The sequence below is a fragment of the Pteropus alecto genome, unplaced genomic scaffold, assembly GCF_000325575.1.
Source record: "Pteropus alecto unplaced genomic scaffold, ASM32557v1 scaffold67, whole genome shotgun sequence".
In the NCBI taxonomy this organism is placed as follows: Eukaryota; Metazoa; Chordata; class Mammalia; order Chiroptera; family Pteropodidae; genus Pteropus; species Pteropus alecto.
In genome coordinates, this window is record NW_006441061.1 from 7,412,281 (window position 1) to 7,421,428 (window position 9,148).

Consider the following 9,148-nt stretch of genomic DNA (forward strand, 5'->3'; position numbering starts at 1 on the left):
ACTAGGTCTCTGCCCAGCACATTTTTGAAAATATTTCACTCGGCAACGCAAACTCTGCTTTAGAAAGAACCTTTGACATTCAGTCCTGTACGTATTTAGTTTGATTTTGCTTTTGAATGACGAGCTGACCAGGAAAGGTGAGTGCTTTTGGAACAGTCTGTCCCACTGGGGAGCAAGGAGAAAACTTGGAAACCTCTGTAAACACCATTCCATCCCCTTCACTTACCACCGAGCTTGGGGCTGTGGGAGGATTCCTGGGCCGGAACGAGTTCCCACCCTGTGGTCGCATCTGGGAGGGAACAGGCTGCTGACCCCCGCCCAGCGCAGGCCTCCTCCAAGGCTCTGCTCCCTGAGCCCCCAATCCTTTTCTCGTCCTGGAGCGGCCCTTCCGCTCTTTCTTCTAGGTGTCATGGGCGCCGATGGCCACCAGATGGCGGTGTTGCCTGCGGAATGCTCTGTCGCCCTCTCGTGGTTGAACGTGAACACTACGCCTTCTCTCCCGTTCCTCGGGTGCAGGGAGAATCCAGGGGCGGCTGGGGAATATTAAGCACCCTCTGCGTGCTTCATAGACTGACCAGGGGCCCAGGAAGGAATAAATGTGGTAAGAGCCAGCGTCCCCAGAAACCGTCGCTGCTCAGGATGGCAGCAAAAACTTCGTGATATACGAAGTGACTACAGACCACGTGCATATATGCCACTCAACCCCAACTTCTCCTTAGTCGAGTCCCTCAGATACTGGTGACCACTGCCTCTCAAAACAAGGGAAGTGTGACCGAGGGCAGGAAAGAGCCAGCAGTCTTAACCAATTACAGTTAAAATATCTCACTTTTTCAATTCTTATGAAAACGTGTCCCTGTGTGAACAAGATAAGGCGCCTCCCAAGGCCTCAACAAAAGGCACCTGCAATTCAAGGGCCCTGATGCTTAAATGCTCTTCGCTCCGACGTAACTATGTCTCTGCCCAGCACATTTTTGAAAATATTTCACTCGGCAACGCAAACTCTGCTTTAGAAAGAACCTTTGACATTCAGTCCTGTACGTATTTAGTTTGATTTTGCTTTTGAATGACGAGCTGACCAGGAAGGTGAGTGTCTTTTGGAACAGTCTGTCCCACTGGGGAGCAAGGAGAAAACTTGGAAACCTCTGTAAACACCATTCCATCCCCTTCACTTACCACCGAGCTTGGGGCTGTGGGAGGATTCCTGGGCCGGAACGAGTTCCCACCCTGTGGTCGCATCTGGGAGGGAACAGGCTGCTGACCCCCGCCCAGCGCAGGCCTCCTCCAAGGCTCTGCTCCCTGAGCCCCCAATCCTTTTCTCGTCCTGGAGCGGCCCTTCCGCTCTTTCTTCTAGGTGTCATGGGCGCCGATGGCCACCAGATGGCGGTGTTGCCTGCGGAATGCTCTGTCGCCCTCTCGTGGTTGAACGTGAACACTACGCCTTCTCTCCCGTTCCTCGGGTGCAGGGAGAATCCAGGGGATTCTCGGCTGGGGAATATGAAGCACCCTCTGTGTGCTTCATAGACTGACCAGGGGCCCAGGAAGGAATACTCAGATTCTGGGGCCCAGAGGAAACATTTTCCAAAGCACTCCTTGTCCTCGGTTAATAGAGGATCAGTCACCCCCCGCCCCCGCCTCAGGTCCCCCCATAGAAGGGGCTCCCCAGCCAGTATTCAGTATTCAGACCCTAGACCGGAGTCAGACAAGGGGGTTGCGGGGTGGCAAGGGGTGTCCGCTCGCTTCCCCACCCTGCTCCATGGGATTCAGCCCTGTCAATCAGCCAGCGGCCCCTTTCCAAGGCCCTGGGCACCTCTGCGGACAGGGCTGCTGTGTTCTCGACCCGGCTGCAGGGCCTGGACGCAGCCCGACATGGGACAGCCCAAAGCTGGGCCCCGCGCGCCCGGGAGGACCCACGGAGAACGGACTCTGTGAGCCCCTGGGGCCTGGAGGAGTGGGGTGCGGCATGTTAGGGAGACACAGGCGCGAGGCCGCCTGCGGGGAGGCAGTTAACACGCGCAGTTCACACGCGCGGGGCTGTTTCTCCTCCCGCCCTCCTGACCCGGGCTCACACCAGGTGTCCTTGCACCTGCCGGCTGTCTGTCTCCGCCAATCAGGTGTGAGCTCTGCCAGGGCGGGGGCTGCCCGTCTTCCCTGTGGCACCATCTGAGCCTCGGGGAGCACTTGATAAAGGGCTCTCGCGGGAACTCAGCCGCCTAGGCCCGCACGTGGCATTTAACACGCGAGTCAGCACCTCGGAGAGAGCCTCCAGCCCAGGGGCGGGTCTGTGACCCCATGGGAGGGCTCCGGGGTCTTCCACCCAGCGAACGACTTCCTGTGACTCCAGAGAGAAGAAAAACTGCCCCGCTCATGATAGAAAATGTCACGATTTAAAAATGAATCCTGAGAATGCTTCAGAAATTCAAGGACTCTGTCCAGTATTAGGGTCTTGTGGCTGCCGTAACGAATTCTCACAAACTGGGTGGCCCAAAACCCAACAAAGATTTATTCCCTCAGTTCTTAAGGCCAGAAGTCCAAAATCCAGGTGACAGCAGAGTCACGCTCCCGCGGGAGGCTCTAGGTGAGGGTCCTTCCTGCCTCTTCCAGTTTCCAGCCGCCATCAGCAGTCCTCAGCTAGTGTCCACATCACTCCAAACTCTGCCTCTGTGGTCACATGGCCTCTTCCGTGTGTGCGATCTCCTCTGCCCCTCTAAGCACACTTGTCATTAGATTTAGGGCCCAGCTGGATCATCCAGGAACGTCCCCCCCTCTTGGATTCTGTAGCTTGATCACATCTGCGGAGGCCTTTTTCATGTGAGGTCACGCTTGCAGCGTGCCGGGGTTGGCATGTGCACGTGTCCCCTGGGCCCCCATTCGGCACACTGCACGTCCTCGGTGCTTTTTCTCAGCGTGTCACCCACAGCACGCCAGGTGTGAGGAGGCTGTATGTGTTCACCATCCGTCTTCCTCCTCCAGGAGGACCTACTGCTAAGGCTGAGATGCGGCCTGAGACCCAAGCTGTCCCCAGGGGGCTGGCTCCTCCGCCTGTCTCAGGGGAGGGTCCGAGTCTGGGAAGAGTGGCTCGGCCCCAAGGGTTGGCAGTGAAAGGCGCACTCTTCAGTGTCCTGGGCCAGGTGTCCTCAGCTTTTCCCTGGGCAGCAAAAGCTGGTCAGCAACACCCCAGCATGGACGGCAGTTGCATCTCTGCTGTGTGGGGGTGGTATGTACGAGCTGCTCCCCTGGCCCTCCCCTTCCCTCCATTCGGAGGTGGGGACATCTGCAGAGACTCCTGAGGCCTTCTGTCCAGTAAGATGGGGGAACGAGGCCCTGAAACCTGGCAGAGAAAGTGCCCCTCAACACAGATACTAAGTGTCCTTGTTGCCTGCAGTGAGGCTGCCATGTTTGGGGAAGTCACAGCTGCTTCTCTCACTGGGCTCCTGATCCTTCCCAGCCTCTCTCTGCTCTCAGCCTGGTGACACTGCCCCCACCCTGCCCCTGACCTCCCTGCCTTGGACCCAGATCAAACCGAGGCTCTGTCCTCCGGAAGTGTGGGCCCACGCCCTGAGGTTGGCCCCTTGTCTTCCCCGAGCCCTTCTCCTCAGTTCCTGTGCATTTTGGGGACACCCTGGGCCAAACCTTGATTTAGTGTCCTCATCACCATGCCCTGACCTACAGGCTGGATTGAACTGAAGGCTCAAATGGCTCGAACGGCATCATCCACTTGAATAAATCTCTCCCGAGAATCTGCTCTGTGCGCAGCCCCAGGCCAAGGCCTGGGAAGACAGGTGGTGAACGGGACACACCGGGGCCCACCCAGGAAGCTGCTTCGCTGGTGGAGGAGAAATGAAAAGGCTCTGTGATGGGGGAGTCCGGGTGCCACGGGCGCACAGAACGGCACCAAACCCTCCGGGCGAGGTGGACGCTAAGCAGAACGCTGAAGGTCGATGAGGTCAGCCAGGTTGCGGGACGGGGCATGGCTGGGGGGTCACTGGAGACAGCGCCAGCGTGAGATTTCATTCTAGAGAGATCCCTCTAAAGAGAACAGAAGACAGCAGACAAAACCGGAGGGTCACTGGGCCGGGGTATACGGGGTGCTCGGGACCTCGGTGGCATCGCTTCGGTTCGGGGTGGTTTGCAGTCAGCTTGGCAGGTTCAGAAACGCAGTATGTTCAATACCCAGAGGAATGCCATGTTCAGCTAATAAAATATGAAAATATATTTAGCTAAATCTGAATTTCAGATAATAAACGTTTAGAATAAGTGTGAGCCCTGTATTCCATGAAATCCAAATTTAACTGTGCATCCAATATTTAATCAGTCAATTCTACCGATAGTGACAGTCTTCAGGACCGACTCACATGTACCCAACTCACGGGGGTCCGATGTAAACACGCCAATTTATTAATTGACCATTATAGGCAGGAGTTAAATATAGAGCTGTTATTCAGATTCTCCTTTCAGGAAAATTAAACCAACCACCGAGTCTGCTTGGTGAGCACAGCATAAGAGCGAATGAGAAGGAGGTTTCATCTCGAGGCGTGGAAATCCTGGCGAATTCTCCCGGCCTCACTGCTCACAATCTGCCTTGGTGGTGGAATGTGCGAGTTGCCATCGGAGATGGCAGGTCGGGGGCTGCTCCGTCCTCACGTGCCGCTTCCTGTCGAAATACGAGGTTCTTCTGGCTCATCCATCATTTACCGCTGGTCGATTCCTCCGTATGCTCTCGGAGGGGGCCTTTCTTTCAACGTTCTGGGGTGTCCAATTGTCTTCCAATTACAACATATTTTACTCATGTTTCACATTTTTCTTTTTAATATTTAGTGGTCTTTGCAACCACTTATTTGGACTTCATAAATCCATCCAGAACGATGAGGTAATCTTTGGATTCAGAAATTATTTCAGAAACTTAGGGTATGCATGTCCAAGGGGGTCCTTGCTCTTACTGATTCTCTCTCAAACGCTCACATCCAGTCCCTCTATAGTCACCGCCACCTCCCTGGCCCTGGCAGCATCCCTCGCGTGGATCACGCAGCCTCTCAGCTGGTTTATCAGAGTCCGCTTTTGCCCTCTGACCTATTCTCTACTCAACAGCCAGAGTTTTTTAAATGCATGGATGACCTCATGGCGCTCCCTGCAAAGGCTCCTCCCCATCGTACTCAGAAAAAGCCAGCCGTTAGTTACATTCCTTTAGGATCTGACCTATGTCGACCTCTAACCCCTCACCTCTGCCCCCACTTTGCTCCCTAGAATTTTCCCTTCTGTTACTTTGTCGATGTAAGAAACATCCAAACCCATAAAGAACTTTTATAAGATTTTATTCGGGCCAGACTGACAAGTGCCAGGAAGCGAGATCTCAAATGCTCTGGAGAGTGACTGTTTTGCGGTTTCTTTTGTGCACTTGAAATTAAGGAGGGAAGGTGAGGGAGATTAATTACATGGAGGTGGGAGACAGCATGGCAGGGACCGAATGATTGAGGTTATGCGCTCCCTTGATGGTGGTTATTTCGAAGATGTGTTAACACACAAAAGCAATGGACCGGGCTTGCTAAAGGCACAGATAAGATTTTCACTAGTTGTTACATGCCTGAGGTGGGACCACCCACCATGACCTGTCCAGTTAGGAATTTACGATCAGATCGTCCTGTGAGGTCACTTTCCGTAGAACCTTTCTTTCGTCCACAGCTTTCTAGAATGGGCCCTGTCTTGCTGCATCCAGTGAGAGGTAAATCCTGCCACGTCCAGCGCGGCTCTGGACAATGTACCTGAGTGGGAACGGTGGGACGTGAAGAAAAGAAAGAAGACAGAAAGCTGGGGTCGGGGGGTCCACTGTCCAGTGACGGCGGTTTTATTTTTGCGAGCTGCTTTTATACAGGAGCGTGCGAGCTGGCGTAAGCAGTTTCCCTTAGGCAGAGCGACAGTTTCTTCTACTTTTCCCAAGCCGCATCTTCTCATGACCTTCAGCTAGTCTGTTTGCCTGTGGCTACATTTGGACTTTCTTGTTCTCAGAAGGGGTCTGCGGAGGCGAGGTCACCCGTTTGCCCTCGCAGGCGGCGAGGACCTTGTCGGCTTACAGTCCGCTCTCCACATGCCCCACCTTTCCTTCTTTTGAAGCTGCAGCATATGCAGACCAATGTCATACTGTGTTAATTGTCGTTGGAAGACGCGGCAGCTGACGGGAAAGATACAGAAAAAGACAACTAGGAAGCGCAAAATTCCTGCCAAAATCCAAAAAGTATGTCTTCACATATTAAACGGATGAAAGCCTTGTGAGCTATCTAACAAGTCTTTAGCTAAAGCTCGAGGGCTGATTATAGTACCTTTTGCATTTGGAGTGTCCAAAATCTCTCGATGCAAATTAGGCAGATCTGAGCTCAAATTGTTATGATGCCAAATATCTTGAAAAGAGGTCTAACCCCCTGCCAGTCCCATCGTGACTGGCTGTAAGTCACGTCAGTCACACAGATTCCCTTGTGGGCAGCGTGACAGCGTCAACTCATCCTCATCTCCAAGGCCTCATTTCCAATCTGAACAACAACTGATTCCAGAGCATTTCATTTTACCTCTAATTTTAAGTCAACATCCTCTTGACTTTTCATGGCCACGGACGTATTACAGGCTAATTCATTTACGAAATTGGCATTCTGAATGCTCTGTGACAATGTGACCGCGGTAGTAACTGCCGTGGCTACTAAAGACACAAAGACTACTAAACCAGCAATAACCAGTCCCATAATTCTTTTGTCTCTGCTCAAGGCAGACTTCATTTCTAGCAGAGTTCGAATATCGCTTTCATCATACCAAAGCTCTTCCAATCTTGTTGGTAACATTATAAAACTAAGTTGATTCAAAACCAATAGTTCTGACCCTTCGTTGTGAGTTAAATAACAATTGACACAAGATACATTAAGAAGTCCATTTGAGAAAATTGTCTGTAATTACCAACTGGAAAGGCATAGGGGGCGGCAACGCGGGCTCGAACCCCATAGCGATGCTTGACGTTCAAATCTGCAGCAGATGAATCAGACAGATTAACAAGGTCCAAGGCTGCGAAGGCACGCCACAGGTCCTTTTGAATGTGTCCCTCTGGGGCGGTCACCAAAGAGGCTACGTACCCTGCAGGCGTCAGCCAGTCTCTGAGCAACGAGGCGATGAGACCAGTCGCACACCATCGTGGCCGTCTGGTTGAGAGATGCTCCGAGGACGCAGAGGGTGAGCACGTTCTGGCCAATTCACCATCCTCTCAGCTCTGCTGATGTCGTATTGGGACAATAAGGGATCCCAGGAGGATGCGTTGCTGGCAACACCATTATTGTTAGAAAAGTCCAGAATAGATCAGTGCTGCGAGTACTCAGGCATGTCCCACGGTCCAGCGAGAGTGGCAAATCTAGCGCCCCCACGGCTGTCAATTCCCAAGCATCCCGGACCCCAGTACGAGTCCCCGCACCCAGTGGTGCAGCCGATGATACCCCCAAATAATTAAAATTCACCTGCCGTGGTGTTATATGGCCACAGTCGGTCAGGTGTGACAGACAAAGCCTGACGCTGACCCATGTCCTGTCCTTCCGATGTCAAATGTTTACTATGCCCCCGTGTGGGATCACATGCCTTCCCAGTCCCTCTGGCCCGTGGAATGATTATCGGAGGAGCGATCTTCAAATGCTTCGGGGGAGGGACGAGCTTCTCTGGGTCTGATCCACTCGCCATCTTCACAATGTGTCCACAGGCACCTTCATGAAAAACACACACACGCCCCGGGCCCACACTGAAACAAGATCCGGGCCGTGCCGTTCATTGGTTAACGGGTCCTTCCAACTACTGCTTGTGGATTCCCAGAAGGGGACCAGAACCTTTCTGCAGCTGTTTGACCATCGTCATCTGTGTTTTAAAGTAAAAAGTATATGATTTAATATATTTTGAGGAGTCGTGGCGCTGACTCCCCCCTTTTGTTTTTGTATTTGAAGTCTGCGGGTGTGATGAGCTCGTTCCACAATGCGTTGTCCTTGAGGATTACAGGGTAAACCTGTCACATGTGCGATCTGGAACTTATGACAGAATTGTTGAAACGTCTCACTAGTCTACCCAGGTCCATTGTCAGTTTCAGTTTGCTTAGGGAGGCCTAGGACTGCAAACGTTTGCAAGTGATGACTAATCACATGACTAGAGCCTTCCCCCAAAACGAGCGGTGGAGAAAATCAATTCTGAGCTGGTACGTACGGTAGTACGTCCGTAGGGAGTATGGCGGAAGGATCCTACATGAGTGACATCCATCTGCCATACGTGATTAGGTAACAGTCCCCTTGGATTCACTCCATAATGAGGAACAGGCAGATGAATTTGACACTGAAGATATTGCTTAATATCTTCAAGCCCTTTCCCTAGTCAGTCCAAATTGCTTCCGTAGGGCCGATGCATTTTGACGGTGTCGTTGATGACTTTCTATAGCTAGCTGCGTAGGGGCGGGAGCGCAGCAACCAGTAAACAGTCGATAAGAACAGCTCCATCGGCGCGGGCAGTGCAATCGGCATGTTCACTTCCCTGGCCGGTGGCCCCGGGAGTTGCGAGTGTGCGTGTGTGTCCAATGAAGCATAGGTCAGTCCTGGCTTGAATAAGCTTTTGAAGCTGTATGAACGGAAGAGGCTCTCATCTGCCGTATGTCCAATAAAGGCAGTTTCAATAACTTGATTTCGGTATATAAATAAGCACTGTCTGAATAAATATTTACAGGTTGTCACGGAAACAGCTCTAAAGCCCAGATTAAAATCAATAATTCAGTTCTCTGAGCCAAAGTCATATTAGTCTGTTTTGAATAAGTCTTGAGTAGGAGTATGTACCACAGCAATACCACTGCTGGAGCCATCCCTGAAGACAATAACGGCCTTAGGGATAAGTACCTGAGAAATCACCTTTGGAAACATAACAGGTGTTTGTAGCAAAAACTGTATCGGCTTATCAGGTGGATAATGACAATCAATGGTTGTGTGACATTGAGCTAATGATAATGACCATGAATCAGAATATTGATTTAACCATGCTTGCTGCTTTTGATTATAAGAAATAATTATAGTGTCAGGATCTCTTCCTAAGAGCTGTCGCATCCGGGTGTGACCCTTATCTACAAGGATAGCAACTAACTCATAATATGGGTTAAGCACCT

The 9,148-nt window shown here is 51.8% G+C and overlaps 1 long non-coding RNA gene across 2 annotated transcripts in view; it reads right to left on the reverse strand.

The window, feature by feature from the left end:
• Window positions 1–5,292: 5,292 nt before the first annotated feature.
• The window catches only part of LOC102879523, an 11,500-nt gene continuing 7,644 nt past the window's right edge, over window positions 5,293–9,148 (reverse strand). For both annotated transcript variants that reach the window (XR_001517469.2, XR_001517468.2), the window contains exon 3: window positions 5,293–7,869. This is a non-coding gene — a long non-coding RNA (uncharacterized LOC102879523). The remainder of the gene's footprint in view (window positions 7,870–9,148) is intronic.